We start from the raw sequence: 17,170 nt of genomic DNA, 5'->3' as shown, positions 1-17,170 counted from the left end.
TCTTGCTCAATCAGGCCGTGCCCACACCTCCTGACGGCCCGCCAGGATCGGGCAGGGAAGGAGCTGGCAGACGGCCGGTGTTCTCGGATTTGCCCCTAAAACCAGGGGTTGAGGGGAGGCACTGTGTACAGTCATCTCGGTCCTGCTTGACGGGCCGCTCCGCTTCTGGACCCTTCCCTGCACACACAGACACACACGCACACACGCACGTACAGGCACACGCGTGCACGGGCCTCGTCTCCCTACTGCGCGGCACTCGGGAAAGACGTCGTCAGAGAAAAGCTGTCAAGATCCGAGGTGCAGAGTTTAGTTTGTCAGGTAGGACCCCTGGCACTCGGCTTTTCTGTGGAGCTCTAACACCACCTAGAACGTGGTAGAACACTCCTTAGGTTGGTCCCGTTCCTCACCCCACGGGGTGCTCGTCTCCTCCCGGAGTCGTCCCTGTCTGTAGTGGGACAAAGAGGTCCTCTTGGATTGACGTCCGCCCGGAACCCCAGGGGTGACCTTATTTGGGAACAGGACCTTCACAGATGTCATTAGTTAGGGATCCCAAGATGAAGTCATCCTGAATTCAGGGTGGGCCTTAAGTCAAGGACCGGTGTCCTTATACGAAAGAAGCGGCAGAAAGATGCATCGGGGGAAGGAGGCCACGTGAAGACAGAGGCAGAGGAATGCCTACGGCCACCAAGAGCTGGAAGAGGCAGGACGCGTTGAAGGGGACATGGCCCTGCCCACACTTTGATCTGATTTCAGATCTGCTGCCTCCAGAACTGCAAGGGAGTAAACTGTGGTTTTAAGCCACCCAGCTCGTGGACGCTGGCATGCTCTGTGGGGGGTTGCAAATCACCCTGGACTGTAATTACTGGTCTCCTCATTTGACTGTAAGTCTCTGTGTCTTTGGTTCTGACCATGGCATGTGGCCGGCAGGATTCAGAGCTTGATGGACGAGTGAGCAAGTCAGTGAATGAGTAAATGGATGTGGCTGTGTGAGCCCATGGTGCTGATGGAGGAGCCACTGAGGCATCATCCCACCCAGAGCCGCGCCCCTCTCTCTGGGCTGAGAACACATGGAGGCAAGGGATCCGGCCTGCAGACCCCTCGTCCCCATTCCGGTCCCGAGAGTGGTCAGATTACTAGGGCTCAGTTTTGGGCATAATGCTCAGAGCGGCCTCTTGAGGGCATTCACCTAAAAGAAGTCATGCTGTCTGTTGAAATTATGAGAGGCCATGCAGGGGTGAGCAGACGCCTCTGTGCGCACCTGCGCTGCCTCAAAGCTCAGTCACCATCATCGCCGTGGGATGACCCGTGGGAGCACAGAGGAGGCGTGAGGAGGCGGCCTCCATCCTGCTTCCCCACGGATCCTGTGCACAGCTGGCAACAGTGACCGAAATGTCCACCCTCGCCACCCCGCCCGCCCTTTGGCTGTCCGGTCTGCACCGGAAAGAGCACGTACAGTTTGAGGACAGGAAAACGTCACGACCTCGGTCCCCGATCGGCGTGTCGCGTCTGCCGCTCTCGGCCTCCGTGGGCCTCGCAGCACCAGGTTACCTGACTGAGAGCAGGTCCGGGAGGGCAGGGGGCTCCTGGAAGCGCCGGGTGTCGGGGGCGAGGCGGACGGGCAGGTGGGAAGGGGTGGCCAGGCACCTGCCCCCATGGGTGGGCTCTGTGTCCCCGCACAGCCACGCAGCAGGACAGGACAGCCATGCAGCTGAGGAGGAAGGGCCCTTCGGCTGGGAAGGGTGAAATCCAGTTCGCCCCGCTTGGCAGCTGCAGAGAAATGGGGCGATTTCAGGCCCCGGGCGACATGAGGTCGCCTTCCGCCGCCTACAGGAAGTCTTTCTGTTCAGCCGAGGAAACGAGCCGGGGACCTGGTTTCCAGGCCAGCGGACATCCGAACGCCCCCCTTGTCTTCGTCACAGCCTCCCCGGTTCTCCTTTCGGGAAACCGCCTAACACACCACAGCTGTGCTCCAAAGGGGGTCATGTGACCCGCGCCCAGCCAATCCAAAGGTGGCAGCCTCAGGCCCATCGTGATTGGCTCGGAGGTAGACACATGGCTCAGTCACGAGCCAATGAGGCTCAAGTCCGGGACATTTACCGGAAGGGCCCGGAAGAGGAAGAGAAAGAGGTTCTCTGTAGGAGACCCGGCCTCTGCGCTGCAGCAGGTGACGTGAGGGACGACGTGTCTGAGACCGGCTGCGGTGTCCGCACCAAGCGGGGCCGCGTCTGGGTGGTGCCTGCCCTGGGAGTCCCGCCTTCTGGTTATGGCGGCCCGGGTGTGGCGGAGCTGTGTGGACGGATGCCCGCAGGTGCACGCGAGACCCGGGGAAGGTGGCTTGCGGGGAGGCCGACCACCACGCGCCCGGTGCTGCAGAGACCACCCATCAGCCGTGTTCGGTCTGAGGCCCCTCTTCTCGGAGCTTCCCACTCACAGGAGTCAGCATTTTATCTTCCACGGACTTTTCCTAACATGGGAGGCATCTCATACTTCCAGAAGTTTCTGCCTGGTTGATGCTTCCTGGTGACATATAGAGGCACTCGCATCTCATCAATAACTTCTGTCGGAGCTGTATTTTTCAGGAAGATTTGCTTCCAGGAAGCGTGTCTGCAGACAGCTAATTCCATTTGTGTGATTTGTTACCATCTCACAGTTTGATTCACACCGTCTCTGGAAGATTAGGGGAGCATCTTTGGGGGTTCTTCCAGCGTTCTTCGGTTGTCAGTGACAGGTTGGTTTTGACCAGCTTAAAGATGGAAGGGGTTTCGTAGAAGGTTATGGGTGGGACGCCTGGGTGGCTTAGTCGGTTAAGTGTCCGACTTCAGCTCAGGTCATGATCGCATGGTTGGTGGGTTCAAGCCCCATGTGGAGCTCTGTGCTGACAGCTCAGAGCCTGGATCCTGTCTCCCTCTCTCTCTGCACCTCTCCTGCTCACACGGTGTCTCTCTCTCAAAAATAAATGAACATTTTTAAAAATTAAAAAAAAAAGAAGGTTAAGGGGTACCTTACGAAGTAGAAAGTTAAGCTGAGACTCTGGACTTAGGCTGGAGAGGAAGGAACAAGGCAGCAGAACCGGGGTAGGTCACAGGAACAGAGGGCACCTGTGGGGACGCCCCTTGGAGGGGATGTCTTGACTGATGGCTCCACCCACATCCAATGGGAGGAATGTCGCTCCCAGAGCAAATTCGGGATGCTGCCACCCAAAAAAAGGGTGATCAGCAAAACAGCACATGCCTGTTATACCCTGTGTTGCCCTACTCTCTCTCGATGGACAGAGGGATTGTAGTCAAAATATTTAAGGGCCAGTATGACACTGACCAATCAGAGAGGGAGTCATGGGGATGGGTCTCCTGGACATACCAGCTGAACAGCAGCCCAACTATAGGCGTTCAGATTCCACTCTTACAGAATCATTTCTTTCCCTGAAGGCTGGAGAGGTCGACACAGAAACACACTGCTTTCTTGTTTACCTTGTCTCCCTCCTCTGTATATTCTCTGGATAATTTCGGGACCAGCGTGTCTAAGGGTATGAGTACCGGGTTAGGAATTCTGACATTCTGTCACTTCAACTGCCCTTCTGACATTGAGCCCCGTCGTCTTATTTGCGCCTCAGATTTCCGATCGTGAAACTGGGGTTGTGGTCCTTTAACTCTAATCGAATCCGACAACGGTTCCTTAGAATCCTCCTCACCTAGCATCTCTCTGTGACGGATGACAAGTTCATTCATTAACTGTCAGAAAGCAACGTTTCCTGAGTAAGACCGCCACTCGTCTTGCGGCCGCTCCCTCGGATGGAAAAGCACGGTCACCAAGGACTTGAAGATCCCCGTCTCGTGCTCTGACGACAGTTAGAAGTACACACACTTAGCGTTACTGCTCTCGCAGCCAGGTGGAGAAACCCACCTCCTCTTCCAAAGGAAAAAAAAAATAAGTACAAAGCCAAACGGTGTCTCTTTTCATCCGGGAGAACAACAGCTTAATTGCCTCAGCCATTTGGTTACCAAATGCAGTGATACGTTCACTAATGAAATGTCTCATGCTATTTGGCTCCTTTGAGGGGAGAAAAGAAAAAAACAAAAGCTCACCCCAATCTATAAATCAAGTTGAATAATTCTGTTCCCTTCTAAGGGAACTTTTTCCCACCCTCTGTGTGTTACGTTATCTGTGTCCAACAGACGGTGGCAGAGGGAAAGATGACAGGACGCTCTAGCAAATGTAAAGAAGGAGCTCCAAATATCGTATCCAAATAAATGAAGTGAATAATGCGAGCGCTCATTCCTGGTTTTTTGTTTTTTGTTTTTGTTTGTTTTTTATAACCACCCCCAGCGCGCGAACCACAGGAAGACGTGACTCACGATGGCTGAGTTGCGAGGTGCCACCAACACGCGTTTCTTAGCGGAAAACAGGCAGCGTCATCGCTGTGCTGGATTTCAGGACTTTGTTCGGGAAGTGAGCAAGAACGGGAAGGTGGGAGAAGAAGAATCACGGCCTTTTTTCCAAGTCCAAGTTTTTGCTTCGGATTCCATCGGACGGCAGAAGACACGTTCCTGGGAGTCAAGTCTTCCTGGATCCGCGGGCGGGCCACCCGTGGGAGATGTCGTCCACGAGGAGAACGCTGCTCAGAGGCGGCTCCCACCGTGGCAGGCCCTTGTCGTTTTCTGGCTGTAGCACTGAGATCCTTCTCGGGAAGCCTCCCGGGTGTGGCGATTTCAACAACATCCTAGGGCTGAAGATGAGGCCATGCTCAGCAGATTCACCGAGCGCTCGCCATAGGCCAGGAACTGCTCTAAATAACTTATTATTTCTTACGACAAACTACAATATAAAATTAGCGAAGTATCCTCATTATAAAACAACAGCTCACTGAATATCACTAATAGTAACATTAAACATTAAATTATTATTATTTTGTTATTTATTTATTACAGATAATTTATTACTTAATTATTATCAACTCAATCCTTGCAATTATAATTTGAGGTGGCTCGTTATTGTCCCCATTAGAGAACTGAAGCAGGGAGACTGGTAAATCCGTTACCTGCACGGGATCAAGAGGCAGAAAGGCCCGCAGCTGAACCCAGGAAGTGTGGCTTTGGCTCCTTCTTCCCTTTTAAGGACCGCATTCCATTGCCTCTCTTGAGGAATAAAATGCCTCTAGGTGCCCCTACGGATGTCCGTTTATAACATTATACAATTCTTGGGGCGCCTGGGTGGCTCAGTCGGTTAAGCGTCTTACTTTTGGTTTTGGCTCAGGTCATGAGCTCACAGTTCGTGAGTTCGAGCCCCGCGTCGGGCTCTGTGCTGACAGCTCAGAGCCTAGAGCCTGTTTCAGATTCTGTGTCTCCCTCTCTCTCTGGCCCTCCCCTGTTCATGCTCTGTCTCTCCCTGTCTCAAAAATAAATAAACGTTAAAAAAATTAAAAAAAAAAAAAAGAAAGACTGTTGGTTTACTTGGTAGATAAGGTTGATTTGGTGCTAATGGGGGTGCCCTGAGCATCCTCCCCAAACAGAGTGGCTGACTGAAATTCCACTTCCCTCCCTCCCGTGGTACCACATCACTTAGGTGACACCACAGACTGGACACCTTACTGATCTGGAAACGGGGGACGGCGTCTGCTGCTTTTACCAATCATCCGGTGGCCGTGGCCCCTCTGTGTGGGTCCTGGCTAAGTTTGCTGTGCCTGGTCCCCCCCCCCCCCCACACCTTAGAGAATTTGGACTCCTCCTGTCCAAAGACACTGCGATACGGTTACAGCACAGCTCCCTGCATCTTGCTTTGTTATTTTCATATAATTTACAGACCACACAGTAAAACACCCAACCTTGTACTCAATATGGTGTTGAAATTGAGGAGCGGCAGTGCACTCGAAGTAGTTTTTGAAATCAGGAAAGGTGGATGGGGGGTACTTTCAGAGTAACCTTGTTGGGGATGCAGGAGGCTTGCTAAACCCCACCCAGGACTTTCTGCAACCCTGGGGGGGCGGGGGCTGAGCCCTGGGCTCAGCCTCGGTGTCATAAACACACGATCACCGGCCCAGCCCAGTTAACAGATTGAGGGGCTGCAAGTAATATCATGTTTTGCACACGACATTTAATCTACGGATATAAATCACAAGGAACACGCATCATTGTTTTCAGTTAAGGTGCGCTCCATTGAATCATTGAGAAGTACAGCCTCACTTGAACGGCTGAATGCTCTGAAAACAAAACGGAAAATGGAGAGTTTACATTAAGTGGGTCTTATCTGTAGTAGACATGCACAGATACAAAGTGGGATCGTCATGTTGAGCGTGTGTGTGTGTGAGTGTGTGTGCGTGTGCGCGTGCACCAAGCATATCCATAGGATGCAGGCTCTGAAAACACCCAGGCTAATGTCGTATCCTGGGTGAGCTACTTAGGAGCTGTGTGATCTTGGTCAAGGACCCGGGAGCTTGGAATTCAAGGCCAGGCACTCCGGTTCCAAGTCCTTGCCCTCAACCATTATTCCGCCCTGCTTCTCCGGCATGATAATACATGGTAAGTCAGGAGACAAATGTCCTTCCCACCCCTTTGCCTCTGATTCCCTCCCGAGCCAAACATAATTACTAATTTCTTACCTATCATCCCAGTAATACAGAGTTTGATTGAAAGGCTACCTGATCTAGTCCTTACATTTATACATGTTTGACATAACAGGACACAATGTTTCACACCATGCAAAGGTATTCGTTTCTTTTGCCATCTTTTACCTAAACCCCATTACATAGAGCTGTCCCTGGTGTGAGCGGTGTTGAGCCACTCCTGGTAGAGTGACATCATGCTGGTGAACTAAGGGGTGGGCAGCTCAGCCCACATCCAGATTGACTTTCCCAAATCCAACCACAATGACAAGACCCCCTTTGATGGCTCTGATGGCACCGTGGCCATCGCTTCCCCAGAAACCATCATACTACCAAAGACACCAAGGACCCTGTATAACCCCATAGACCCTACATAACCGTGGAGTCTGCGGGATCCTGCGTGGTACTCGGAAGCCACACTGGTCCTATAAAGACTAGGGAAGCCATCAAGGCCCTAGCACGGTGTCCTAGTTAGCCACTGCTACATTTACATCCAGGCATGAAAATCTGATGGCTTAAGTTAATAAATGCTTGTTCAGCTCACGAATCTGTGCATTGGCTGCACGTTTCTGCTAGTCTCGGCCGGGCTTACTGTTGTTCCTGTGTCAGCTGGTGAGTCAATCGTCAGGTTGACTTTGCCGATTTTGACCAGACTCTGGTGTCTGGGGCCTTGGCTAGGATGATGCAATCGCCTCTACTAGTCTACATGATGCACTCCCCAGCAGGCTGGCCTGGGCTTGTTGATACGGAGGGAGAAGCTTCCAAAGGGTGACCAGGAGCAGGGCTGTTAAGGCCTGGGGGGGCGGGGGGGCGGTCCAACGTCACCCCCACCAAACAAGAAGACTAGCTCAAGTTCAAAGAGCGTAGAAATAACGCTCCGCCTCTTGATAGACGGGGTTGCAAGTCACATTGGAAATGGCGTGTGCACACAGGCAGGAGACCTGGAACCCCTTTCTGCAATGAGGCAGTCACACCAGTGGAGTAACTGACCCAGGAGCCTTGGAGACGCTTCTGTGTCTACAGAAGGCCTGCGGAGCCCAGCCTGCCTTCAAGGGAGCCCCGTGGATGCCATGGCCAGTTCCCTGTTGACAGACATTTAGGTTGTCCCCAGTGTTTTGTTACTTCCCAGAGCTCTGCAAGAAACATCTGCACATCCCCATCTGTCTTTGTGCAAACGTGCAGGTCCAGAGAGAGGATCAAATACCCAGTGTGCTTCGCAGAAGGAATCTTCTCTTTCCTGGGGCGGGGGCGGGGGAGAGGGAGGGTCATTTGGCGAGATATCTAAACAACTACACGCAGGCCCCGCACGAGAACAGAGCTCCTTGAGACCTGCTCCCGAAGGCTCGTTCGTCATCAGAGGCAGTGGTCCTGGGCCCGCGGCCGTCTCTGTGCCAAACCCATTTGCTCAGCACACTTCTGCGGGAGTCAGCATGGGCCTCCCGCGCCTTCCACTGAGTGCGCCTCCTCCCGGGTCTCGCCCTGCCATGCACGCGGAGCAAAGGGATGCAGTAAATCAAATCGCTGCCTGACGGTTCGATACTGCAGAGCACCCCAAATCCCGCCCCACAGGTCAGCGCTACCGTTTAAGAGGAAAATTCCTCGCCCATCTCCGACCTTGGGAACCAGCCCGGCGCATGCATAGGCATGCCAAAGGCTAAGAGGAAAGCTATTGATCAGGCCTGGAAGGAGAAGGGATAACGGGGAGTCATAAACGCTTATTAACGGCAGAGAAGGGGCTGGCGCTGGGGTTTCTGGCATGAAAATAAAAGAGCAGAGAGGGAAGGTACAGAATTGGAACATAAAATCTCAGAGTTGGAAGGAACCCAGCCATCTACCAAGGTCAACTGAGGGAAGCTTTTAAACATACCAGCCCTCAGGCCCCCTGCCCCAGATCCACCAAGTTGACATTTCTTGGGGGGGGGGGGGTCTCTCCGTCTGCATTCCCTAAACGCTCTCCGGGTAGATTTTGGGACTTGCTGACACAGCCCAGGGCCGTCATCCACACCCCGACACCCACGAAAGACGGACCTGGACATACCCACGATGATGGCAATACCTGTTTACTGAGCACTTACTATAGCCAGGCGGTGGGCTTCATTGCCCAGCCGTCCTCGCCCCCACCCCTACGCTGTGCATGTATTTTCCCTACTTCCCATGGAAACAACTGACCATCAGAGACCGGAAGTGAACAAAGGCCCAGGGCTGGGAGGCGGCAGAACCTAGGTTCACACCAGAGACAATGTGATCCCAAAGCCTGTGCCCTCCTTGTCCCTAACTGCCTCTTCTGTGAGATGGGGTGGTGGTAGCAGCCAGCCCAGACCCATCCCCAAGGCCCCCAAAGCCCTCGCTCTTAGCCCGTAGACCTTACTGCACTGCATAAGGATGTGCTTCTCCAATTAAAGATAATACCGAGTGACTCTTATTACAACCGCTACCTGTTCTAGGTTCCTCTGCCTCTGGGGAGGGGGGGACACAATAAAATACAGAGGTGTGTATAAATATATAATAATGCAGAAATATATTTATGTGCATGTGAAGATATACACATGGTGTGTATTTGTGTCTGTGTGTGTGTGTGTGTGTGCGTGCATGTGATAACACACAATCCTCTCCACACATACCCAGCCAAGGTAACTGGAATTCACGGGCCTTCTCGGCACTGCCTTTGGAAGATCCCATGAGATGGGCTTTCCGAGAGGTCAGGGCCTGAGCAGAGACTGCCCGTGGTCCCCAGAATCCATTCTTCCCGCCTTCCTTTGCGTGAAAGGATCCCCCAAACTTGACCTAGGCACATGGCTTCCCGGGTGGTGATACTTCCCAGCGTCCCTTGCAGCTCAGGGTGGGTGGGGACGAGTCCAGGCCAATGGGAGGTGAGTGCAAGAGAGGGGTGCAACTCCAGGGTCACGTCCATCTGAAGGGAAATTGCTCCCTCCCCTCCTCTGCCTTTTACTTCTCCCTGGAGGCAGAAACGAGGGCTCGGTTCAGTGGAGGAGAGGTTCTTGGCCAGAAGCAATTTTGCTGCCCATGGGACACTTGGAAACGTTTGGAGGCATTTTCCGTTGTCAGACAAGGAGGGGGTTGCAACAGGTGCCTAGAGAGCCGAGGCCAGCGGCACAGTAAAACATCCTTCAATGGTCAAAAAATTATGCAGCCCCCAAATATTGATAATTCTGAGGTTGAGAAAGGATGTAATGAATGTATTTTCTTTTTCCTAGAAGCTTAGCTTGTACCCTGATATGGGACTTTAATCAAAATGTAAGGCATCAGAGCAGGGGTGCCTGGGTGTTTCAGTCGGGTAACCATCTGACTCTTAATTTCAGCTCAGGTCATGATCTCATGGGTCATGGGATCGAGCTCCACATCAGGCTCTGTGCTGACAGTGCAAAGCCTGCTTGGGATTCTCTCTCTCCCTCTCTGCCCCTCCATCTCTCTTTCTCTCTCTCAAAAATAAATAAATAAACATTAAAAAAACCCATAAGTGTCAGAGATCCCAAATGACTGTGGCCTGGCTGTAATACTCGGAGACCAGAAATGCCCCATTATTATCAGGAAACATATAATAGGAAGATCGGTTTGTTTGTTTGTTTTCAGGTAGAATGTTTGAAGGCAAGGAACTGACTCATTAATACAAGCAAAGTAAAATTTTCTGGAAGGCCACTGGAAGCTCAGAAATTCACTGGGGAGAGAGGACACAGGCAGGGAGCAGGGTAGCTTTGGAGACTGGGAAGCAGAAGTGGCAGGAAAGGTCCCAAGCAGGGACACATGGGCTGAGCAGCTCCCGAGAGAATGGATGCATTTCACCAGCCCCTTCTGTCCTTGGTCATTTGTTTGAGAGGTAATGGCCCGAGAGAGCATGTGCCTGGTTAACCAAGCCTAGAATGTGAGTGCACCTGCTGGCTGGGCCCCCAGGTGTGATAGAAAAGCTCCGGGTCAAGGGGCGTCCAGGTGATCTTTGACTTCTGCGCAGAAGGTCAGCCACCTGTCTTTACTGTCCCACCGAGAATGCACACAACTGAGGTCATCCCCTAATAACTTGGACTGTCACTAGGAAACGGGGCTGGATAATACAGTGGCCCTAACCAACAAGCACTGGGTGCGAAGTCAGGAGACAGGGTTCAAACCCTGGCTTTGCCACTCACAGGCCATGTGACTCTGAGTAAATCCCTTTGACCTTTTCCGTCTACAGCTCAAGACCAGGCTCTCTCTCTCAATCCATATCCACTGACCCAAATTGCTTAGCCCTGCTCGAGCGTGGGTACAATATGCTTAATAGCTGCTGGTAATATGTCATCCTCCTTGCCAAGATCTATATATTGACGCGTATGGCTCAGGCTATTTGTCTGTACAATTATACATCAAAAAATGGACAATTTTAATTGCACACATTGATTACGGCTCAGTTATTTGAGGAGCATTTAGACAGGCTGGGTATGATTTTCAAAGCCTTCATATACTTTAAACCATCTCAGCAATTGGAAAGAGACAGAGCAGCCTACTGTGTGGTGAATCGCCCAGGAAGCCCAGAGAGGCAGCGGTGAGGTCTCCTCTCCCCTTCATCCCACACGAAAGGTCCCCAAGTTGAAGGTCCGATGCTCATCGATTTACTTGGTGAGTGAGGAACAGGGCCGGCAGCCAATTCTTCATTCTCTGAAGGGGCAACCAGAGCCTTACTTGACCTTGGTTGATCTTCCCTGTTCTCTATCCGTTCCCCTTTTTTATGGAAATAAGAAAATCTACCTGAATTTTCCAAGAGGAGTATCATGTGATTTGGGCGGGAAGGATTCAACCCACTGCTGAGGAGTGGGTATAGGGTCAAAGTTTGGCCAATGGAAGATTCCCATTTTCCCCTGGTTATCTGGTGAGTGGTTCAAGGATGGGTACCTAACTCAAACCAGACCAATGACTCCCTTTCTGGACTCTTGTTGGAACCACTGGGAAAGAGATATTCCCTTTCCTTAGTGGTTTTCTGAGCAGTTGGATATAAGCTCATCAATATGGAGAAGGTCAGTTTTGTTAATAGTTGGACAGAACCTACCTGCAAGGGTTGTGATCTCCAGTCTGCAAGATGGCCCTCTAAGATTCTTTCTTTTTGATTAAGTTTATTTATTTATTTTGAGAGAGAGACAGAGATAGAGAGAGAGGGAGAGAGGGAAAGAGAAGGAGAGAGAGAGAGAAAATCCCAAGCAGGCTCTGAGTTATCAGTGCAGATCCCAGCACAAGGCTTGAACTCACAAACCATGAGATCATGACCTGAGCTGAAGTCAAGAGTCAGACGCTCGGGGCACCTGGGTGGCTCAGTCAGTTAAGCGCCTGACTTTGGCTCAGGTCATGGTCTCATGGTTCGTGGGTCTGAGCCCCGCATCGGGCTCTGTGCTAACAGCTCAGAGCCCGGAGCCTGCTTTGGATTCTGTGTCTCCCTTTCTCTCTGCCCCTCCCCTGCTTGTACTCTATCTCTGTGTCTTCCCAGAATAAATATTGAAAAAAAAAAGAGTCAGACGCTTAACCAACTGAGCCACCCAGGTGCCCTGGCCATCTGTGGTTCTTACCTACAGGTATTCAGGGCCTCGTGTGGTTCTCTCTCATACTACATACAGCTAATCTGTGTGACCAGAATACCAGAAACGATGACATGTGACTTCCAGAGCTGGGTCATGAAACACACTGTGGCTCCCTTCCTGCTGTCTCTCGGATCTCCGGCTCTGGGGCAAGCTGACTGCCAAGCTGTGAGGTCACTCCAGCAAAACTTTAGCAGAGTGGAATGTTCAAGACTTTCAAACAAGCACTAAGTTTCCAGACAAGTGGGCGAGCCACCCCAAAGTGTATCATCCAGCCCCAAACTGACAGATGCCTGCAGCCTCAGCCGGCATCACGACAGACCCTGAGCCATAATCCCCCGAGGGACGGCTCCCAGATTTCTGACCCTCAGAAATTGTGATGAGTAATAAGTATGCATTGCTGTGAGCTGCTAAGTTTGGGGGGTGTTGTTATGCGGCAGTGAATAATGAGTACATGCTACTAGCTTGGGTGCAGAAGCACCCCGCCTTGGGGAAGGTGGGTCCTGCCCCATTAAGCGCTCACTGAAACCCTCTTGCTCCACACGGTGGTTTGGTTGCTGTCTGTTTCCGTGGGGGGAGAGTCGGCCCTGCATCCACTGAAACACCATTGGGGGACTGTTTGGACCACAGGCTCGTTATTTAACCCATGTGTGAGCTCTCTCGCTCTCTCTCTCTCTCTCTCAACCACAGTTATTTTCAAATACCTTAAGGAGAACACTGAGTTTTGCATATTCCTTGAGGCTTTTTAAAACTGGGAGCGTAGAGATCCACAGTCATCAGCGAGAGGCACCTGATGCGGTGGCACATTGATGGCAGCCAGTGGGGCCAGGGCACAGGCGGGACGAAGGAAGGACACGGGGCATGAGGACCGTGCCCCTTCAGGACAGAGGGGACAGAGGGAGCCCAGATCACCCTCAAGACTTACGCTCCTTCCTTTTGGGAGCAAGGAAAAATCTGGGATATCAGTGGGATATTCAGCTGAATCTGGTGACTCGGTAGATATTCTCGGGTTGACATTTTCCTAAGATTGTGGGGAAAAAAGGAAGGCGCTAAAAGGAAAACGAGGATCTCATCTTCCGGGACGTCTGTGTACGTGCTGGGAAGGGACAAAACTCCCACTTTCACCGGTGTCCCTGTCTTCCGGGGAGTAGCACGCCCTTCCCGTTCGTTTTAAGGCTGAAAGACCACAGTGTGTTTTGGTAGAGGGGCACAACGTTCGAGAAGGTGGCCGGCTGGGGACCTTAAATCACTCCAGCTGCCCTGTAGACCCACTGGGCTGGAAGGGAGCGAGCGCCAGGCTCACAGCCCGAGAGGATGCCCCACGGCCCCCAAGCCCCAAGGGTCCTCCAGGCCCAGTGCCAGTCGGCCGTCTTCACCGCGGGCTGCAGCGTTCTGTGTCCACGCCAAGAAGACCTTGTTGCTTGGCCAAGGTCCCATGGCGACACCTACGGGATCGCTCCCGCCATCTTAACGAGGCAGCCTGGTCCTCCCGTGGGACCGGCTCGCCTGCTATGGCAAAGCCCCGCGTAGTGCACCAGAAAGCATACACTCAGCCGTAGGACTTGGCTGGGGTCACAGGGAGGTGGCTTCCAGCAGGTGAGAGCTTCTAGGGCACAGGTGTGAGAAGCAAGGCGTCCGCAAGGGCTTTGCAAGGGGTGCCCAGGCCAAGCGACGTTCTCTCCGCACTGTAGGTGGTGAACTGAGGCTGGGGGTGGTGAAGGGACTTGTGTCCGTCCCCTGGCTCTATCACAGGGTCACGGCAGCACCACAAAAGGCTGCAAATACGGACAAGGGAGTGACCCCAGCTGTCCTCTAAGCAGCTGAGGCCACGCCAAGGTCTGAGCCTGGAAGTCTGCCCACGTCTGCCCCTGGGGAGGAGTGGGAGAGCCCAGTCCTGAGTGAGAGCCCAGCGCCATGACACCTGCACCCCATGTCCACGCGGCTCCAAAGGGCGGATGCGGAAGGGGGCCGGCGGTGTGGCCGGAGAACCAGCCAGCACCCAGGCCGTTGGGGGAAGTCGGGCTCTTGGGTGACACCGTCACAGGCAGAGCAAAGCAGGCACAGTTCTTGGCTGACTGATTAGCCTGCAGCAGCAATGAAAGGCCGACAAGCGGGTCCCCAGTGTTTTCCCCACGTTGGCATCAGAATGAAGATTAGGACTCCAGAGAACACTCCTGTCTCTAGGTGGTGCCTTCGTCCTGCTCTTCCTGGCCCAGCCCACGGGGGCATCTAGGTCATGCAGACCCTTGATGGGGGTGGGGAAGTGGCTGGTCTGGCAGCAATCCAGTGCCCTCCTCCTGCCCTCGGAGCTCCCGCCTCAGCATGGAGGTCTGCTCTCAGGGATCCAGCGGCTCAGTGAACCAAGCGGCATGTGATGAACATATCGTATTACGATATTGTATCAACCAGGTTGCTGCGACACTAAAAATTACACCGTAACTGCGGTGATGTAACAGAACACAGGCTTCTTTCGTGTCAAGAGGGGTGTGGGAGGGTCGGTGCCCTCTGGGTGGGGGGTCCAGGCTGCTCTGACTTGTGCCCCATGTCAGCATGTGGCTTCTGGGTCACCAAAACAGGGTAAGAGAGAGTATGGAGAACTCCCACTGTCTCTTCCCCACCCGCACTGTCACTACCCTTCATAGTCCTTGCTGGTGCCAGTCACGTGGCCCCGAGTGCAGTGCAGGGCAGGCTGTGAGCCCCCCGACGCCCCCATGCCCAATCATGTCCAAGTACCTGGGGGCTGGAAAAGAAGGGACCCCCTTCCTGTCCGTGGGGACGAGAAAGAGCCAGAGAAGTTCTCTTTGTCAGCAGCCTCTGGGGATAGGTTGTACACAACACAACTGGCAGAACACTGAGACGTCTGTCCGGTGAGGTTAATCTGGGAAGAAGCGGGATACTGAACTCATACCATGCTTTGTTCACCGAAGCTTAGGCCTTCAGAGCAAGCCAGAAAGGTCTCTATAGAAAGACGAGAAGAGGTATCATCATCTGCGTGTCTCCCGAGGACAGGAATTGCAGCGCCTTTAGTTTCCCTCCCTTGAAGACCAAATCTGGACTTCCCTATTGGCCCAGAGGAAGATGCTGGTGTCACATCCACATGGGGCAACAATTAGATTCTATTTTAAAGTTCCCCTAGTTGTAGTTTGGTTTTCTGGTTCCCACTAAATACCACCTTAATTTGTTAGACCATGCCTTTATCTTCCCTGATCTGTAAGCCATTCATTTTCCATCTGTCCTTCCATCCATCCACGTAAACATAAAAACATCCATCCAACTATCCAGTCATCTGTCCATCTGTCTACCCACCTCTCATCCATCCATCCACCCATCCAATCATCCATCCAACCATCCATCCACCCATGCACCCATCCACATCACATCTGTCCATCTATATGGACATCCATCCATGCAATCAAACACCCATCCATCCATCCATCCATCCTTCTTCCCATCCATCCATGCAAACATACAGACATCCATCCATCCATCCATCCAGAAAATGCTTATTGACTGCTGACTCTTGCTAGGCATGGCTCTAGTCACAGGGAATATAGCATAGAACAGGTTAGACTAGGTCCTTATTCTTCTGGAAAGATAATCTACGAGGGAAGACACAAGCAAGAAAGGAAATACTTAGAAAGGACAGCTCCAGAGTGTTCTGGAAGCCATGGTAGGCAGAAGAGGGGATTGTAGGTGGGGAGGGCTGACAGGAGAGCATGAGGTTGCTCTGAAGGTGGTTGGAGCGGGCCTGAGGAAGAGCCAGAGGAGCTGGGGCCCCAATGATGAGGAGGCAACAAGGGCAGAGGCTCCGAGGTGCGGACGAGCCTCTTTTGTGGGAGGACGAGACTGAAGGAGACCAGTGGGTCTGGACTTCGTGAGAGAGATGAGCAGAGGCTGGGTGGGGGCAGGCTGACGGGTGAGGCCACATCACCCTGGGCCTGCGGGCCACAGTCCCGACTCCGGGACTCCATTCGAGGATGTGTGGGCGTCACTGGAGGGTTTGAAGCTGGGAGTGACGCGATTGATGCTTTTCAAAGGTCACCCTGTTCATTTTCATTTAGCAAACAGTGAAGTGTCTACCTAGTAGATTCATCCAAGAGCCATGAAATGCTCTGGACGCAGAGGGAGCAGAGTAGAGCAAGGCAGGAGCCTTTAAAGTTATAAACCAATAAACCAAACGCTGGCCAGGGTGCTCTGAGCTATTAGCATGGCGGGTGGATCCGACCTGATGGGCCATCAGGGAACAGCAGCCACGGGAAGCCCAAAGTCTGGCCGACCAGGAAAGAGGCAGCGTGTGGCCCCGCAAGACCCTGGGGGGGCGGCGCCCAGCCGGAGAGTGGAGGGTGTCTGCAGCCATCTGTGAAGGGGGCTTGCTCTTGCTTCCTCAGCCTGGCCCTCGGTCTTCTGGGCTCCTGCATACGGTTCCAGAAAAGGCAAGGAAACAGTAGCGGCCTCAGTTGCTCTGCGGGAGCTGATCCATTCTTAAGGCGCGAGTCTTGGTTTTCCTCTCGGAAACCGTCCTCTCTCTCCTGTGAGCCCCTGTGGTTTAGGCGGGGACTTAGCCCTTCGCCAGCTCCCAGGCCTGGAGGGAGACACCCAGGAGCAAGGCCTGGGTCACTACATCTTACAGGTGGCAGATTCCTTTTAGCTTCAGCTCGTGACCCAAGCTGGCCTGCAGGGGTCAACGGAGCGACTTTTTCTTTTTCTTTTTTTTTAAATGTTTATTAATTTTTGAGAGAGAGAGAGACAGAGTGCGAGCAGGGGAGGGGCAGAGAGAGAGGGAGACACAGAATCCGGAGCAGGCTCCAGGCTCCCAGCTGTCAGCACAGAGCCCGACGTGGGGCTCGAACCCAAACCATGAGATCATGACCTGAGCCCAAGTCGGATACTTAACTGGCTGAGCCACCCAGGTGCCCCCTGAATGACTTTTTCTGAAGGCATCCGGACAGTCACTGTCTTTACTCTGAGATTCTTAGCTGGGAAACCAACGAGGCTGGAGCTTCTGGGGGCCCCATGTGAA

This window comes from Felis catus, chromosome D3 (genome assembly GCF_018350175.1).
Source record: "Felis catus isolate Fca126 chromosome D3, F.catus_Fca126_mat1.0, whole genome shotgun sequence".
Lineage (NCBI taxonomy): Eukaryota > Metazoa > Chordata > Mammalia > Carnivora > Felidae > Felis > Felis catus.
The sequence above is the reverse complement of the archived record's forward strand: the minus strand, read 5'-3'. Positions refer to the sequence as shown.